The sequence below is a fragment of the Canis aureus genome, chromosome X (genome assembly GCF_053574225.1).
Source record: "Canis aureus isolate CA01 chromosome X, VMU_Caureus_v.1.0, whole genome shotgun sequence".
Classification (NCBI taxonomy): Eukaryota; Metazoa; Chordata; class Mammalia; order Carnivora; family Canidae; genus Canis; species Canis aureus.
In genome coordinates, this window is record NC_135649.1 from 80,209,899 (window position 1) to 80,229,810 (window position 19,912).

A 19,912-nucleotide genomic window follows, 5' to 3' on the forward strand; every position below is an offset into this window, starting at 1 on the left:
TCATGGCTTGATAGCTCATTACTTTTTATCCCTGAATAATATCCCATCGCGTGGACTAGCACACTTCGTTCATCCATTCATCTATAGAAGGGCATCTTAATTGCTTACCAGTTTTGACAGAAGGCTGTGTGTAGCTTTTCGTGTTGACATAAGTTTTCTCTTTTTTAACTGCTTTATGAAGGTTATGATTGACATACAAAGAGCTATAGATATTTAATGTCTACAACTTGATGTATTTGGCGATCTGTATATACCTCTGAAGCTATTATTGCTGTCAGTGCCATAAACTTATCTATCACCTTCAAAAATTTCCTCCTGCCCCTAGAACCCAGCTTTGACTCTAAAGCTTGAAATCATTTTTTTTTTCATTTTTAAATTTTTATTTAAATTCTAGTTAGTTAACATACAGTGCAGTATGGTTTCAGGAATAGAATTCAGTGATTCATCACTTACATGCAATACCCAGCGCTCATCACAACAAATGCCCTCCTTAAGTGCCATCACCTATTTAACCCATCCCCCACCCACTTTCCTCCATTAACCCTCAGTTTGTTCTCTATCCTTAAGAATCTCTTATGGTTTGTTTCCCCCCACCTCCTGTTTCCTCACTTCCCATATGTTCATATGTTTTGTTTCTTAAATTCCATTATGAGTGAAATCACATAGTATTAGTCTTTCTCTGCCTTATTTCGCTTAGCATAATATACTCTAGCTCCATCCACGTCATTGCAGGTGGCAAGATTTCATTCTGACATGTTTTCAGTTGGGTTGGCAGATACCTAAGGAATGCGATTTCTGTATCATGTGATAAAACTATGTTTAAATTTGTAAGGAACTGCCAAAATGTCTTCCAAAGAGGCTGTGCCATTTTGCGTTTCCTCCAGCAATGACTGAGAGTTCCTGTTACTCCATGCCCTTATCAGCATTTTGTATATATTAGTTGTTTTATAAAAAAATTTTAGCCACTCCAGTAGATGTATAGGGGTATGTCCTTGTTGTTTTAAATTTCAGTCCCCTTATGACATATATGATGTTTCATATTCATAGGCTTGTTTGCCTTATCTATGTCTTCTTTAGTGAGGTATATTTTTTGGATCATTTCCCCATTTTAAATGGCATTATTTGTTTTCTTCATGTTTCGTTTTAAAAGGTCTTTGTGTATTAGGAAATAAGTCCTTGTCTGATATGTTTTGTAAATATTTTTTTTCCACTCTGTGGCTTGTCTTTACATTGTCTTAGCAGGGTCCTTCACAAAATAGAAGTTTTTAATTTTACTAAAGTCCCACTTCTCAAATTTTTATTTCATGGTGTTGTATCCAAAGAGTCCTCACCAAACCCAAGGTTATCTAGATTTTTCTCCTGTACCATCTTTTATAAGTTTTCCAGTTTGGGTTTTACATTTAGGTCTATGATCCATTTTAAGGTAATTTTTGGGAAAGATGTAAGATCTGTATCTAGATCCTTTTGGAGGGGGGGCATGTGGACATCCGATTACTACAGCGCCATTTGTTGAAGACTGCTTTTTCCATTGAATTGTCTTTGTTCCTTTGTTGACAGATACTTGACACAGTCTCCATTAGTGTAGCTTTATAGTAAATCCTGAAGTCAGGTAGTATCAATCCTCAACTTTGTTCTTTGTTACCGCTAGGTTGGCTATTTTGGATCTTTTGACTTTCCTCATTAACTTTATTTTTTTAAAGATTTTTTTTTTTGAGAGTGAGAGAGCTGGGGGGGTGGTGGTGCTGAGGGAGAGGGAGAGAAAGAATCTCAAGGAGACTCCCTGCTGAGTGTGGAGCCCAATGTGGGGCTCAGACTCAGGACCCTGAGATCATGACCTGAGCTGCAATCAAGAGTCAGATGCTTACCCGACTGAGCCACCCAGGTGGCCCTCCCTATAAACTTTAGAATCCGTTTTTCAATATCCATAAAATAATTTGCTAGGATTTTGATAGGGATTGCATTGAATCTACAGATCAAGTTGGGAAGAATTGATATGTTAACAATATTGAGTCTTACAATCCATGAACGCATAATATCTCTCAATAAAGATTTATTTAGATATTTATTTTTCTTTGTCAGACCTCTGTAGTTTTCCCTATATATCCTGTACCTAATTTATTAGATAAGTATTTCTTTTGGGAAGGGGTTGTTAAAGTAAATGGCTTTGTGTTTTTAATTCTAATTCCAATTGTTCATTGCTGGTATATAAGAAATAAATTGACTTATGTGTACTAACCTTATACTCTACAACCTTGCTATAGTTGCTGAGTAGTTCCCAGAGTTTGTTTATTTATTTATTTATTTTTGTCAATTCTTTGAAATCTTCTCTTTTTATTGAAGTAGAGTCATGACACACTATGACATTAGATTCAGGTGTACAATATAGTGATCTGACAACTCTATATGTTATTCTATGCTTACCACGAGTGATAACACTATTACAGTACCATTGACTGTATTCCCTATGCTCTACCTTTCATCTCTGTGACTTATTCACTCCACAACTGGATGCCTGTACCTTCTGCTCCCCTGTACCCATTTTGTGCATCCTCCCCCTTCACTGCACAGAAACCATCAGTTGTTTCTCTGTATTTATGGCTATGTTTCTGCTTATTTGTTTTGTTTGTTAGATTCCACATAAAGTGAAATAATATGATATTTGTCTTTCTCTGTCTGACTGATTTCACTTAGCTTAATACCCTCTAGGTCCATCCATGTTGTCACAAATGGCAAGATCTGATTCTTTTTATGGCTGAGTAATATTCCATCCTGTGTGCATTTATATCTATCTATCTTTCTATCTACACCACATCTTCTTTATCCATTTATCAATCCATGGACACTTAGGTTGCTTTCATGTCTTAGTTAATACAAATAATGCTGCAGTAAATATAGAGGTGCTTTTATCTTTTCAATTCAGTATTTTCATTTTCGTAGGGGAAATGCCTGGTAGTAGAATTATTGGATCATATGGCCTTCCTTCATTCCTTCCTTCCGTCCTTCTTTGCGTCCTTGCTTCTGTCCTTCTGTCCTACTTTCCTTCCTTCTTTCCTTTCAGGATTGTTGACAAACAATGTTACATTAGTTTCAAGTGTACAACGTAGTGATTCAACAAGTTTATACATTTTGCTGTGCTCACAACAAGCATACCTACCATCTGTTACCTTACAGGGGTATTACAATATCACTGACTACGTTTCTTATGCTGTGCCTCTTATTCCCATGTTGTCTTTGGAAAAATGTTTATTCGGGTCCTCTGCCCATTTTTTCATTGGATCATTTGTTTCTTTGGTGTTGAGTTGTAGAAATCCTTCATATATATTTGGATGTTAGCCCCTTATTGCATATATCAATTGCAAATATCTTCTCCCATTCAGTAGTTTGCCTTTTCCTTTTATAGATTGTTTTCCTTGTTGTGCAAAAGCTTCTGATTTCAATAGGGTGACAATAGTTTATTTTTGCTTTAGTTTACCCTGCCTGAGGGGTCATATTTAGAAAAATGTTGCCAAGGCTGATGTCAAAGAAATTACTGCCTATCTTTTCTTCTAGGAGTTTTATGGTTTCAGGTCTCACATTTAGGTCTTTTGTCCATTTTGACTTTAATTTTGTGGATGGTGTAAGAAAGTGATCCAGTTTCATTCTTCTGCATGTAGCTGTCTTGTTTTCCCAACACCATTTATTAAAGAAACTGTCTTTCCCCCATCATATATCCTTGCCTCCCTTGTCATAGATTAATTGACCATATATGGGTGAGTTTATTTCTGGGCTCTCTGAATCTATGTGTCTCTTTTTGTGCCAGTACCATGCTGTTTTGATTACTACAGCTTTGTAGCATATCTTGAAATCTGCGATTGTGATGCCTCCAGCTTTGTTCTTCTTTTTCAAGATGGCTTTGGCTGCTTGGGGTCTTTTGTGGTTCTGTACAAGTCTTAGGATTATTTATATAGTTCTGTGAAAAATGCTGTTGGTGTTCTGGTGGGGATTGCACTGAATCTGTAGATCGCCTGGGTAGTAGGGACATTTTAACATTATTCATTCTTTCAATCCATGAGCATGGTATACGTTTCCAATTGTTTGTGTTGTCTTCAATTTCTTTCATCAGTGTTTTATAGATTTCAGGGTACAGATCTTTCACATCTTTGGCTGAGTTTATTCCTAGGTATTTTATTTTTGGCTCAATTGTAAATGGGATTGTTTGCTTAATTTCTCTTCCTGCTACTTCCTTTTTAGTGTATAGAAATGGAACAGATTTCAGTATGTTAATTTTGTGTCCTGTGACTTTACTGAATTCATCTGTTTACTTCTAACAGTTTTTTGGTTAAGTCTTTAGAGTTTGCTTAGCATCGTGTCATCTTCAAATAGTGTCCATTTTCTTCTTCATTACCAATATGGATGCCTTTTATTTCTTTTTCTATCTGATTGCTGTGGCCAGGACTTCCAGTATCATGTTGAATAAAAGTGGTGTGAGTGGACGATTTTGTCTTGTTCCTGATCTTAGAGGAAAAGCTCTCATTTTTTTCACTGTTGAGTATGATGTTAGCTGTGGGTTTGTCACAGACAGCCTTTATTACTTTGAGGTGTGTTCCCTCTAAACCTACTTTGTCGAGGGTTTTATCATGAGCAGATTTTGAGTTTTGCCAAATGCTTTTCCTACGTCTATTGAGATGATCATATGATTTTTAGCCTTCATTTTATTAATGTGGTGTATCATATTGATTGATTTATGAATATTGAGCCACCCTTGTATCCCTGGAATAAATCCCACATGATTATGGTGAATTATCCTTTTAATGTATTGTTGAGAGCCGTTTGTTAATATTTTGTTGAGGAATTTGCATCTATGTTCATCAAGGATATTGGCCTATAGATTTATTTATTCATGAGAGACAGACAGACAGAGAGAGAGAGAGAGAGAGAGAGGCAGAGACACAGGCAGAGGGAGAAGCAGGCTCCATCCAGGGAGCCTGACGTGGGACTCGATCCCGGGTCTCCAGGGTCACACCCCGGGCTTCAGGCGGCACTAAACCGCTGTGCCACCGGGGCTGCCCTAGATTTCTTTTTTTGTAGTGCCTTTGTCCAGTTCAGTATGAGGGTGGTGCTGGCCCGATACAATGTATTTGAAAGCTATCCTTCCTCTTCTAATTTTGGAATATTATGAGAAAAATAGGTATCAACTCTTTGTAATAATATATCTATTTGGCACAGTTCACTTGTGAATCCATCTAGTCCTCAACTTTTGGTTGTTGAGAGTCTTTTTTTTTTTTTTGAGAGGTTTTTGATTACCAATTAAAGTTCTTTCCTAGTAATTGATCTGTTCAGATTTTCTATTTCTTCTTCATTCAGTTTTGGAAGCTATGTTCCTAGGAATTTATGCATTTGTTTTAGGTTGCCTCCCTCTCTGTTTTTATCTTATTTTACTTTTCCTTACCTTCCCCTATGTTCATCTGTTTTGTTTCTTAAATTCCACACATGAGTCAAATAATAGGATATTTGTCTTTCTGTGACTGCCTTATTTTGCTTAGCATAAAACACTCTAGTTCCATCCATGTTGCTGCAAATGGCAAGATTTTAATTTTTGATGGCTGAGTAATATTCCATTGTGCACACACACACACACACACACACACATACACATATACACACTACTCTTTTATCCATTCCTCAGTTGATGGGCATTCGGACTCTTTCCATAATTTGGCAATTGTTGATAATGCTGCTACAAACGTTGGGGTGCATGGACCCATTTGAATCAGCACTCTTGTATCCCTCAGAGAAATACCTAGTAGTGCAATTGCTGGGTTGTATGGTAGTTCTATTTTAGCTTTTTTGAGAAACCTCCATACTGTTTTCCAGAGTGGCTGTAGCAGTTTGCATTCCCACCAACAGCGCTGGAGGGTTCCCCCTTTCTCCGCATCCTCGCCAACATCTGTTGTTTCCTGAGTCGTTAGCGTTTGGCATCCTGACAGGTGTGAGGTAGTATCTCATTGTGGTTTTGATTTGTATTTCCCTGATGATCAGTGATGTTGAACATTTCTTCACGTGTCTGCTAGCCATTTATATGTCTTCTTTGGAGAAATGTCTTCTGCCCGTTTCTTAACGGGATTACTTATTTTTGGGGTGTTGAGGTTGATAAATTCTTTATAGGTTCTGGATACTACTAGCCCTTTCTTCGATATGTCATCTGCAAATATCTTCTTCCATCCCATAGGTTGCCTTTTAGTTTTGTTGATTGTTTCCTTCACTGTGCAGAAGCTTTTGATCCTGATGAGGTCCCAATAGTTCATTTTTGCTTTTGCTGCCCTTGCCTCGGGTGACGTATCTAGTAAGAAGTTGCTGCGGCCGAGGTTGAGGAGGTTGCTGCCTGTTTTCTCCTCTAGGATTTTGATGGTTTCCTGTCTGATATTTAAGTCTTTAATCCATTTTGACTTCTTTTTTTTTTTTTGTATGGTATAGGAAAAGTGGTCCAGTTTCATTCTTGTGCATGTCGCTGTCCCGTTTTCCCAACACCATTTGGTGAAGAGGCTGTCTTTTATTCCCTTGGATATTCTTTCCTGCTTTGTGGAAGATTAGCTGACCATATATTTGTGGGTCCATTTCTGGGTTCTCTGTTCTGTTCCATTCATGGGTCAGTTTGTTTTTGCTCCAGTACCGTAATGTTTTGATGATTACAGCTTTATTATACAGCTTGTAATTTTGGAGTTGTGATGCCTCTGGCCTTGGTTTTCTTTTTCATCATTCCTTCGGCTCTTCAGGGTCTTTTTGTTCCATATAGGTTTTAGAATTGTTTGTTCTGTCTCTATGAAAAATGATGGTGGTATTTTGATAGGGATTGCATCGAGTGTGTAGATTGCCTCGGGTAACATAGACATTTTAACAATATCTGTTACAGTCCATGAACATGGGTTGTTTTTCCATTTTTTTGGAATCTTTTTCAATTTCTTTCATAAGTGTTCTATAGTTTTCAGAATATAGATCATTTACTTCTTTGTTTAGATTTATTCCTAGGTATCCTATGGTTTTTGGTGCAATTGTAAATGGGATCGATTCCTTGATTTCTCTTTCTGCTGCTTCATTATTGGAGTATAGAAATGCAACTGACTTCTGTGTGGTGATTTTATATCCTGAGACTTTGCATAATTCCTGTATCAGTTCTAGCAATTTGTTGGTGGAGTCATTTGGGTTTTCTACTTCAGAGTATCAATGTCATCTGCGAAGAGTGAAAATTTGACTTTTGGATGCCTTTCATTTCTTTTTGTTGTCTGATTGCTGAGGCTAGGACTTCCAGTACTATGTTGAACAACAGTGGAGAGACTGGGCATCCCGGTTGTGTTCTTGACCTTAGGGGGAAAGCTCTCAGTTTTTCCCTATTGAGGATGATATTAGCTCTGGGTCTTTTTCACATATGGCCTTTACGATGTTGAGGTATGTTCTTTTTATCCCTACTTTGTTGAGGGTTTTTATCAAGAAGGGATGCTGTACTTTGTCCAATGCTTTTTTTCTGCATCTATTGAGAGGATTGTATGGTTCTTATCCTTTATTTTATTAATGTGGTGTCTCACATTGATTGATTTGCAGATATTGAACCACCCCTGCAGCCCAGGAATTTTAGCCACTGTTTTCTAAATTGGCGCCAGTGCTATTACCTTATACCAAAGTATCCCTCAACCTCATTACCCATGGCTTCCCACCAAGTTGCCTCTCTGGTGAACACAAGAGTTGTGATGAATTAGAAGATAGCAGAGGCAGAGGTCTAAGGAAAGGCTGAGCACATCACCTGGAATGATGGCCTCCATCACGTACCTTTTACTTCCCACCTCTCAAACTGTGGATACATCTGCTGACCTCTCTGAACGTCAGTTTCCTGATCTGTAAACAGGAATAACAACACCTTGTCAACAGTGGGAAGATTAGATAAGATCCTGTATATGAAAAATTTGTGGCATAATGCCTGGCAACCTAGTAGATGTGTAAGTAGAACAAAGTATGATATCCCCAAATCTCTCATTCCACAACCACAAAATTCACATTATGGGAACATCTAGAAATGGAAGAAATGATTGTGAGATTTTTTTTTTTTTATCACCACAGACCTGGACAAAAGCACTCCTTTGCTCCATAATAGTCTGTGACTCCCGTTGGTGTCAGGATGGCCCAAACTTCTTAGCATGAATATGAAGTCCTTTAGGACATACTCCCTTCCTACGATTTCAGCCTTATCTGTTTTCAACCCCTACTCTTTCCAAACTTGACACCCTATGAGCCATGAATCATATGGAATATCCCAGTTGTCTGAAAGCACCATGCCCACCCTCCTTTCTGGGCACTTAAAAAATGTTCTTTCCAAAAAAAAAAAAAATGTTCTTTCCTATACCTGAAATGATATTCACTGTACTAATTTCTGTTTATCATTCCATACAGTTCAGATGCCATCTACTCAAGAAGATTTCTGTAGCCTCCTGATGGCCTGGCTGGGTTAAATGCTCCATCTCTGTGCTTTCCTAGTGCTCAAAGTGTTTTATTGCTATCCTAATGCTCTCAGTGTTCTGTTGGAATACTCTCCCTCAACTATCTCTTCCATCTCTCTGAGGTCCTTGAGGGGACTGGATTTTGAGATCCATAGTGCCTACCACACAGTAGTGCTGAATAGTGCTGAATAAATGCTTATTCAGCATTTATTGCCAACACAAGTAAGACTGTTTAAGGAAGTGCAAGTTTTAGACAGACTTCTATTGTGATAAGAACACTTAACGTGCAATCTGGCCTCTTAACAGATTTTAACTGCATGTTATTGTTGACATTAGGTGCAGTGTTGTATGGAAGATCTCTACAGTTTATTCATTTTACTTAATTTATGCTTGTGGATTAATAACTGCCTAATAATTAATAACTGCCTATTTTCTCCTCCCCCTGAGTCCCTGTTAACTACCATTCCAGTTTGATTTTATGAATTTAACTATCGTAGATAACTCCTGTAAGTGGAATCATGCAGTACTTGTACTTTTTTGGCCTGGCTTATTTCACTTTGCATAAATATCCTCAAGGTTCATGCATACTGTCACACATTGCAGAAGTTGCTTCTTTTTTAAGGCTGAAAAGTATTACACTGCACGTATACACCACATGGCCTACCTTCATGGCCTGCCTTTATTCCTTTGCATGTGGACTTCCAGTTTCTCCAACACCATTTGTCGAGGAGATTGTCCTTTTTCCATTGAATGACCTTGGCACCTTTGTTAAAAATCAACTGACCACATACACAAAGGTTTATTTCTGACTCTTCTATTCCACTGGTATATATGTCTGTCTTTATGCCAGAACCACACTGTTTTTTTTTTATTACTGTACCTTTGTAGTAAGTTTTGAAATTAGGAAGTGTGAATCCTCCACCTTTGTTCATTCTTTTCCAAACTGTTTGGGGTCCCTTTGAGAGTCTATATGAATTATAAGATGGATTTTTCTATATCTGCAAAACATGTCATTGGTATTCTGACAGGTATTACATTAAATCTATAGAATGCTTTGAGTACTATTGACATCTTAATAATGTTAAATCTTCCAATAAATGAACATGGTATGTCTTTCCATTAATTTGTGTCCTTTAACTTTTTCTTTCAGCAATTTTTTTATAGTTTTCAGCATATAAAACTTCCACCTCATTGGTTAAGTTTGTTCATAAGTATTTTATTCTTTCAATGCTATTGTTGTCGAGTTTAGAGGTTTTATATATTCTGGTACTAATCCTTTTCAAGATGTGTGGTTTGAAAATATTCTCTCTAAGGATGTAGTTTGTCATTTCGTCATTTTAACACGTTCTTTCATTTCCAAAGTTGCTTAGGTTAACACTGTTTCCCTTACAACCTTCAGTGAGTTTTTTTTTTCATGCATTCAAAATATGGTTAGAAGTTTCTGTCACACTCTGCGTTCCATCCTGATATTCCTGAATTCCTTAATGATGTTCTAAAATTTTGGATACATTAAATTTCATTCTGTGTGCTGTAAGCCTCTATAGATTGCGACAACTACATAGTGTCATGTGAGCACCAATCAAACATCACACAGTCTTAGTCTGCTCAGGTTACTATAACAAAAGACCATACACTCAGTGGCTCAAACAACAGATATTTATTTCTCACAGTTCTGGAGACTGAGAAGGCAAAGATCAGGATACCAGAACACCAGAGTGTTCTCCATGAGTATACTCTTTCTGGCTTGAAGATGGCCTCCTTCTCGTTATGTCCTCCCTCACTTGACAGAATGAGAGTGCGCTTTGGGCATTTCCTTTTCTTACAGATACTATTACTCCCATCATGAGGGCCATACTCTCATCCAAACCTAGTTAATGGCCACCTCCAAATATTATCACGTTGGGGCTTAGAATTCACATATGAATTCTGAGGGCTGGGGGTACAAATATTCAGTGCATAGCACACATCTATACGAGGTTCAAAGCCCCTTTATCTATACAAGTTCCCCTCCCACAACTCCTGCCAAGCACAGACCACTTCACTATCTCTGGTTTTGCCTTTTCCACAATTTCTTGTAATTGGATCACAGAGAGGAAAAAATATACACACATACATATATGTAGCCATTTGAGACTGGCTTCTTAAACTTAGCAATAGGAATTTAGGATTCATCCATATCTCTCCATGGCCTGAAAGATCATTCCTTTCTTTTGCCAAATAGTATTCCATCGTATGGAGGCACCAAGATCATTTATTCATTCACCTATTGATGCACATCTTGGGTGCTTCCTGTTTTGCAATTATGAATAAACGCGCCATAGACATTGGCGTGTAGGATTTTGTGCGAACTGATGATGTTGGACTTTGCTGATGCCCTGTGATCCTGGAAAACAAAGAAGGTGAAGAACTCTCCCCAGTTTGTGTTCCAGGAAACTGCTTCCTGCAAGGAGTCTTCCTTCCCCATATGACTCAGAGGAGAATCCACAGGTGCCCCCTTGTTTGCTGTGGCAAAACCAGACACGGTCCCACCAAATTCCCATTCTTCAACTCGTAAATGATTAGCCAAACTACTTGTGTTTACTGAAAAACTGGAGCAAAATACTTGTTAATCAGACTCTGCTTAAAGTTCTGTCCTTTCCCTGGGTTTCTGAACTTTGACCCACTGGCAGCCAGAGCCAGCACACAGCCCCTTCTGGGAGTAGGCTGGCTTCAGGGTGAAGCATTCCTTGATTCCCAGTCTTTTCACACCACCCTTTCATTCCATTCCTCCACCCTGGGTTCCCTGTGTCCTCTCTAGAAAATAAAGAGCCTTTTGGCCTAACTCTTGAGATGCTTGCTGATCTTATGGTCAGAGTATTCTCTCTGTTTATAATAGTACCTCTCCCCACCCCTTTTCCTTACAATAATCCTTTGAACAGTTTCTCCTTACTACCTCTGCATTAGTTCTGGAGGTTGCTTTTTATTTGACAGGAGATAAGTTTTTAAATCAAACGGGCAAATACTTAATAGCACGATTATTGGCTCCTATTACTGTAAGACTCTGGTAAGACCAGAGTCTTGACTTGGTAAGACCCTATCAAACTGTCTTCTAAAGTTGCTGTATGATTCAGAGCTTCCAACCTTAAATGAATGACTGCTGTACAGTCAAATGAATGTTGCTCTACATGCTCACCAGCAGTTGGTTTTGTCAGTTTTCTGGATATTAGCCATCTGAATAATGCATAGCATTATCTCATCACTACTTTATTTGCATTTCCCAAGTGCCAAATGATCTTGATCATCTTTTCATATGCTCACTTGCCATTTGTATATTTTAATTGGTGAGGTGTATGTTCCAATCTTTTGTCCATTTGTAATTGAGTTATTTGTTTAATTAGTCTTTGCGTTATATCAGTCCTTTGTATATTTGGACGCAAGTCCTTTAACAAGACATGGGTTGTTTTGTTTTATTTTTATTTTAAAGATTTTATTTATTTAGTCATGAGAGACAGAGAGAGAGAGAGAGAGAGAGAGAGAGAGAGAGGCAGGCAGAGACACAGGCAGAAGGAGAAGCAGGCTCCATGCAGGGAGCCTGACGTGGGACTCAATCCTGGGTCTCAAGGATCATGCCCTGGGTTGAAGGCAAACCGCTGAGCCACCCGGGCTGCCCTTGTTTTGTTTTTTAAAGATTTATTTATTTATTCATGAGAGAAACAGACTGAGAGAGAGAAGCAGAGACGTAGGCAGAGGGAGAAGCAGGCTTCTTTCAGGGAGCCCGATGTGGGACCCGATCCTGGGTCCCGGGATCACGAGCTGAGCTGAAGGCAGGCACCCAATGGCTGAGCCTCCCAGGCATCCCTCAGGCATGAGTTTTGCAAATATTTTTCTTCCAGTCTCTGGATTGCCTTTCATTTCTTAACAGCCTCTTTTGCAGAGTGCAAGGTTTCTTATTTTTTGTAATTTTAATTTTAATTTTTTTTGGCTTTTATGGCACTCTGTGGTTCCACCCAGAGTCATCCTTTACATTTTATTTTTAAAATTTTTTTTTGTTGGAGATCAATTTTTTTTGTTTTTTATTTTTAATAAAGTCCAACTCAGCTTGCTTTTTCTTTCTTTCTTTCTTTCTTTCTTTCTTTCTTTCTTTCTTTCTTCTTTTTTTCTTTTCTTTCTTTTTTCTTCTATTTCATGGGCTCTACTTACGGTGTTCTGTGTAAAAGCTCAGCAGCAAACACAAAGTCATGTTGATTTTCTCCTATGTTTCCTTCAGAAGGAAGGAAGATACTTTATAGTTGAATTTTAAATATAAGCTCTTGTTCCTTTTTGAGTTAATTTGTGTAAAAGTGTCAGATCTGGGGCTAGGTTAAACTTTTATGGCCTTGGACTCCAAATTGTTCCAGCACCATTTATTGAAAAGACTATTCCTTCTCCATCAAATTGTGCCTGTACCTTTGTCAAGTTCAACTAAGTCATATTTGTGCAAGTCTGTTACAGGTTTGCTGCTGTGATGCATTAAACTCTGTGTCAATTCTTTGGTGATACCACACTGTCTTGATTACTACAGCTTTATAGTAAGCCTTGAAATCAGATAATATGAGTCCTGGACCTTTATTCTTCTTTTCCAGAAAGAAGTGTTATCTATTCTATTTTTTAAAGATTTTATTTATTTATTCATGAGAGACAGAGAGACAGAGAGAGAGGCAGAGACACAGGCAGAGGGAGAAGCAGGCTCCATGCAGGGAGCTTGACGGTGGGACTCGATCCCGGGTCTCCAGGATCACACCCCAGGCTGAAGGCGGCGCTAAACCACTGAGCCACCAGGGCTGCCCTGTGTTATCTATTCTAGAGCCTCTGGTTTTCTATACAAGTTTTAGATTGGGATGTCAATATCTTCAGAGAGCTTGCTGCAATTTTGATGGGGATTCTGTTGTTTCTATAGGTAAGTCTGGGAAGAATTGAAATTTTAACAAGTATGGGTTTTCCAGTCCATGTGTATGAAATATCTCTCCTTTTAGTTAGATTTTCTTTGATTTCTACATCATTGTTTGTGGTTCTCCACAAACAGATCCTGCGTATATTTGTTATATTTATACCTAAGTACTTCATATGTAGGGTTGCTATTGTAAACGGTTATTTGGGGGCAGGGGGTGTTATTTGGATACTAACCCTTTATCCAATTAAAAAATGGGCAGAAGACATGAACAGACATTTCTTCATAGAAGACATACGGATGACCAACTGACACATGAAAAGATGCACAACATCACTCATCATCAGGAAAATGCAAATCAAAACCAGAATGAGCTATCACCTCACACATGTCCAAATGGCTAAAATCCAAAACATAAGAAACAACAAGTGTTTGCGAGGATGTAGAGAAAAAGGAATCCTCTAGCACTGTTGGTGGGAATGCAAACTGGTGTAGCCGCTGTGGAAGGGCAGTATGGAGGGGGCCTCAAAAAATTAAAAATAGAACCTACCATATGATCTAGTAATTGCACTACTGGGTATTTACCCAAAGAATATGACAACACTAGGTCAAAGGGATGTATGTGCCCCTGTGTTTATTGCAGCATTATTTGCCATAACCAAATTACGGAAGGAGCCCAAATGTTCATTGATAGATGAATGGATAAAGAAGATATGTATGTATACACACATACACTATGTATGTGTGTGTGTGTGTGTGTGTTTTATACAGAACCCCAGAAGAAGAATCCATGTACACACACACACACACACTGGAATATTATTCAGCCATAAAAAAGAATGAAATCTTGCCATTTGCAACAACATGGATGGATGTAAAGAGTATTATGCTAAGCGAAATAAGCCAGTCAGAGAGAGACAAATATCATAGATTTCACTCATATGTGGAATCTAAGAAACAAAACAAATGAACAAAGGAAAAAAAGAGAGACAAACCGAGAAACAGACTATTAACAAGTGGAGGTCGGGTGTAATAGGTGAAGGGAATTAAAGAGTACACTTATTTTGATGAGCACTGAGTAATACATGGAATTGTTGCATCACTCTCTTGTACACCTGAAACTAATATATCCCTGTATGTTAACTACACTGGAACTAAAAAACAAAAACAAAAACAAAAAACAAAAAACAAAAAACGCAACACCTAGTAACTATAAGTGAGAAAAGACTCAGAAATGGATATGTTAAAGACCTGATGAGTTATTTTTTTAAGTAATTTAAAAAACTATCAAATTCTGATTGTTCAGTGTTCATATGTAGGTAAGGAATTGCCATGTGTATATTGTACCTTATATCGTGGGGGCCGTACTAAACTCCCTTATTAATGCAACGGTTTTTTTGTAGATTCCTTGGTATTTTTTATGTAAATAATTGTGTCCGCTGCAAATAAAAATTGTGGTATTTCAGCATTTCCAATCTGTACACCTTTTAATTCCTCTTTCCGTTCTTATGTAACAAGCTGGGATTCTAATACATATTGAATAGGAGTGATGACAGCAGACTTATCTCGAGGGGAAGTGTCTGACTGTCATCCTTAAGCCTGATGTTGCCTGTAGGGTTTTCCCAGATCTTTTTCATCAGGTTAGGGATGTTCCCCTCCATTCCTAGTTTACCGAGAGCTTTTCACATGAAGTCTGTTGAATTATCAAATGCTCTCTGCATCGATTGATATGATCATATGATTTCTGTTCTTTAGCCTGTTGATGTGGTGAACTACATTTGTTGATTTTCAAATGTTGAACTGGTTTTGTGTGCCTGAAAGATATGTCATTTGTTTGTGGTGTACAGTTCTTTGCATGCATTGTTGGATTCGATTTGCTGATGTGTTGTTGAGGGATTTTATGACAATGTTCATGAGAGATCATGGTCTGCATCATCTTTGTCTGTCTTGCTATTAGGGGAAATGCAGACCTCAGAGAACGAGTTAGGAAATGTTCTTCTGCCTCTACATTCTGGAAGAGATGGTGGAAAATTGGAATCATTTTTTTTTCTTTAAGTGTTTGTTTGGAATTCACCAAGGAAAAAGTCTGGGCCCTGGGCATAAATACGTAACTGTTCGGGTTATCTATTTTTCCGTGTGAGATTTGATAGTGTCTTCCAAGGAATCTGGCCATTCCCTCTACTGGTTCAAATTTGCAGGCATAGGATTGCCAGTGGCATTCCTTTTTATTATCATTTTAGTGCCTATGAGATCAGTAGTGATGTCCATTCTTTCCACTCAGATATTGGTAAGTTGTGTCTTCTCCCCTTTTTTTCTTCTTGGCCAGAAAGAGGTTTGCCTCTCTTATTGGCCTTTGCTAAGAACCCGGCTTTTGGTGTCATTGAATTTTTTTTTTTAAATTTTTATTTATTTATGATAGTCACAGAGAGAGAGAGAGAGAGAGAGAGAGAGAGAGGCAGAGACACAGGCAGAGGGAGAAGCAGGCTCCATGCACTGGGAGCCTGATGTGGGATTCGATCCCGGGTCTCCAGGATCGCGCCCTGGGTCAAAGGCAGGCGCCAAACCGCTGCGCCACCCAGGGATCCCTGTCATTGAATTTTTGCTATGGTTTTCCTGCTTTTGATTTCATTGTCTTCTGCTCTGATTTTTATGATATATTTCTTTCTGTTTACTTTGGGCTTAAACTGGTCTCTTTTCCTACTTTCGTGAGGTTTATGATTTTAGATCATAAAATCATAAAAGAGTTTAGAACATAAAAGAGTTCTTCCTCTCCAGTACCTGAATGTATGCTCTAAATTTCATTTCCCTCTGAGGCAATGCTATTGCTGTATCACAATACTTTTGAATTTTCATTTTAATTTAGTTCAAAACGTCTTTCGGTTTCTCTGGAGCTTCCTTCTTTCATCCATGTGCCGATTAGAAATGTTTTGTTTCATCTCCAAACCTAGGCAGCTTATCCATCTACTTCTCTGTTGTTGATTTCTAGCTTAATTCCATTGCGGTGTGAGAACCTACTTTGTAGGACTCCTACTCCTTTATATTTGTAAAGTTGTGCTTTCTGTCCCCACATATGATCTATCTTTGTGAATGTTCCCCGTGAGCTTGAGAGGCTACGGATTCCACTCTTGTTGAGTGGAGTGTTCTATACAAGTCAAGTAGATCGAGTTGATGGATAATGCTGTTCAGGTTGTCGGTATCTTTTTGGTATCTGCTTGTCTGCCTGCTTGGTTTACCAATTAGTGGCAGAGGGGTGTTGAAATCTCTCACTGCAGTCAGGGATTTATGCATTTCTTTTTGAACTTTTACCAGGTTTTGCCTCAAACATTTTGATGCTGTTTAACACTGTGATTAGGGGCTTACACAGTTAGGATTGTTATGTCCTCTTGGAGAATTGACTCCTTAATCATTATGTGATGCCCCTCCTTATTCCTATCCCTGGCAGTTTTCATTGTTCCAATGTCGGCTTTATCTGAAATTAATGTAGCTCCTGCGTCTTGCTTTGGCTTAGTGTTAGCATGGTAAACCTTTTCCTATTCCTTTACTTCTTAAGCTACCTGAGTCTTGATGTTGAGTGTGAGGTTCTTGCAGGCAGCTTATACTTGGGTCTTTCTTTTGTCCACTCAGAAAATCTCTGTCTTTAGTGGGTGTCCTTAAGCCATTCTCACTTAGAGTGATGATTGGTATAATCGGATTGATATTTGCGCCTGTTTTCCCCTCTTTTACCGTATTGCTTATACTGCTTCTCAAACTATTTTCAGCGGTTGCCCTAGAGTTTAGAATATACACTTTTACTAAGCCAAGTCCACCTTCAGATAATAGTATATGGCTTCATGTGTAGTGCAGGTACCTTATCACAGAGTATTCCTAATTCCTCCCTCCCATTGCTTGGGATACTTCTGTCTTTCACCTATCCGTGTGCTATGATCATTCGATACATTGTGCTATCCTGTTTTAGAGAACAGTCCTCTTTTAGATGACACAAGAATGAGAACCATAAAAGATGTTAATTCACCTCCATTTTACTTCACGAGTCTCTTCCTTTCTTTAGGTAGACCCATGTTTCTTTTTTTTTTTTTTTTGATTTTTATTTATTTATTCATGATAGTCACAGAGGAGAGAGAGAGAGGCAGAGACACAGGCAGAGGGAGAAGCAGGCTCCATGCACCGGGAGCCCGACGTGGGATTCGATCCCGGGTCTCCAGGATCGCGCCCTGGGCCAAAGGCAGGCGCCAAACCGCTGCGCCACCCAGGGATCCCTAGACCCATGTTTCTGACCCATATTATTTTCCTTCTGCCTGAAGAACATCTCTTAACGTTTCTTGTGAGGCAGGTTTCCTGCAGATGAATTTGCTCAACTTTTGTTTGTCTGAGAGTCTTTACCTTCTTGTGTTCCTGTTTTACTGGAAATAGATTTCTAGGTAGGTGGTTTTTCCTTTTCAATCAACACCTTAAATATTTCATTTCACTCTACCCCTCTGCATGCAGGGTTGTGACGAGAAGTCAGCTGTAATTCTTATTCATGTTTTTCTACGGGTAAGATGTTTTTCTCTTCTAGTTTGTTCTTTCAACATTTTCTCTTTTAGTTTTTTAATACGGTTTGAATATAAAAAGTCTAAGGGTGTGTGTGTATATATGCTGCTTGGTATTCACTAAGATTCCCAAGTCTGTGCTTTGGTGTCTGTCATTTATTTTGGCAGCTCTTGGCCCTTAGTGCTTCCAACTTTCCTTCTTCTCTGTTATCTCTGCTTCTTTCCTTTTATGGAATTTGGATTAATATGTGAAACTTTTTCCAATTTCACACGGCAGGATGTTCAGTTATGGCTTTTTTTTTTCAGTTTCTCTTTTTACTTCTTAGCATTTCCATTAGGTCATAGGTCAATAAAACTTTCTGATCTTCAGGCTCCTCAGTTCTTTCCTTCATTGTGCTGAGTCTACTGACAAATCCTCATTCCTGTTGTCGTGTTTTAGTTTTCTAGTATTTCCTTTTAATTTTTGCTCAGAATTGCCATCTCTGCATATGTTACCCATCAGCTTTTGCATGTTGCCGATTTTTCCATTAGAGCCCTTAACAAATTAATCATAGGGGCACCTGGGTGGCACAGCGGTTGAATGTTTCTCTTTGGCTCAGGGCATGGTCCCGTGGCCCCGGGATCGAGTCCCACATCGGGATCCCCTTGAGGAGCCTGCTTCTCCCTCTGCCTATGTTTCTGCCTCTCTCTCTCTCTGTATCTCTCATTAATAAATAAATAAAATCTTTTTAAAAAATAAAATAACTATGATTAATTTGGTGGGTAACTATGATTAACTATCAAAATCTGTGGTTGTGCAGTGCTTTCAGATATAATCCACAGTTATTTCTCTGGAACCCCATGGATGGTAGTGGTAAGGTGGTGGGGGGGGGAGGGAGGGAATTCTATAGTTTCATGATTAAATCTCTTATCTTTTAGTGGGGGCCGTGTCTCTGGGCTGCAACCTTCACAGGTATATCTTCAGTGGCGTCACCTTCTCCCATGCCTTCTGTCCTTCCCCTGGCTGCAGTATTCTCAGATTAGTTCCTGGAAGGCTTCACCCCTGTTGCCTACTCTGTTTCCCTTAGGTGAGACAGGAAGTGTGTGTGTGTGTGGGGGGGTGCTGTGTGGGAGGAATACCCTTCTTCCACCTAGGGTAAAGCTCTAGCAAAGTGTTTCCCCTGGAGAGTAGGCCTCTGTCATGGAGAAGGCTCTGGGGGTATTTTGACAATGATTATTCCTCCTCTCTCCCAGTCAGAAAAACTAGGGCATCTTTTCTCAGAACTTCACCCTGAAAATCCATTTCCTGGAGTGAAAGACCATAAACATGTAGCTTCTGCCTAAGACTTCAGTGGGTGAATGGGGGTGGGGTGGGCACAGGGTGGAGATGTAGTAGGGGAAGCAGATTCTCGCTCTCCTGTTAGTCCACACTCAGCTTCGAGCAATTCAACTTATGTACCATTTAAGTACTCTTAGCAGTTTATGACTGCAGAGGAATCTGATCCAGGAAAGCAGATCTCAGTTTGAACAGTCTGAATTCAACTCTCTCTCGAGATCTTATGTGGTGTTTTGCCCTGCCACCATAGTTCTCTGATAAGTTTAAAAAAAAAAAAGAAGGTTGATGCACTTTTTTGCAGTGTTCTCTTTTTTAAGGAGGGATTGGTGATTTCTACCCTGTTTTATATATTGGAGCTGAAACCAGAAGTCTCACTTGTGACCATTTTTGAAACCTAGCACCATCATTATAAGCCTGTGATTTGCAAATATCATGGTAAGTCCCAAGAGAAGCAGATGCAAGTTGAAAGTATTTGTCTGAGGGAGCCAGTAGGAAGAGTGTGGTGTTTATGGTAGGAAGAGTGATGGGGCACAGTGTGTGTGGGGGGTGCGGAGGGGGTGGATTTAGAATCAAATGATTCTTAGTTTTATTCAATGCTAGTATTATTTAACTTTTAAAATCTCTTTCTCTACACACACAGACACACACACACACAAACACATGTGTGTTTGTGTTTTGAGAAAATTAAGAAATAGGT

At 38.9% G+C, this 19,912-nt stretch overlaps 2 long non-coding RNA genes across 7 annotated transcripts in view; one reads left to right on the forward strand and one right to left on the reverse strand.

Moving 5' to 3' along the window:
• The window catches only part of LOC144307885 (uncharacterized), a 70,701-nt gene that overhangs the window by 29,895 nt on the left and 20,894 nt on the right, over positions 1-19,912 (forward strand). The window contains exon 4 of one of the 6 annotated variants that reach the window (XR_013374561.1): positions 7,576-8,359. The exons of 4 other annotated variants lie outside the window; for them this stretch is intronic. This is a non-coding gene — a long non-coding RNA (uncharacterized LOC144307885). Of the gene's footprint in view, positions 1-7,575; positions 8,360-19,912 lie in introns of those variants that run through there. One more of the 6 variants, XR_013374560.1, reaches the window with a different exon arrangement.
• Positions 1-19,912, reverse strand: part of LOC144307886 (uncharacterized) — a 44,548-nt gene that overhangs the window by 2,983 nt on the left and 21,653 nt on the right. The window contains exon 2 of the long non-coding RNA XR_013374564.1: positions 7,801-7,866. This is a non-coding gene — a long non-coding RNA (uncharacterized LOC144307886). The remainder of the gene's footprint in view (positions 1-7,800; positions 7,867-19,912) is intronic.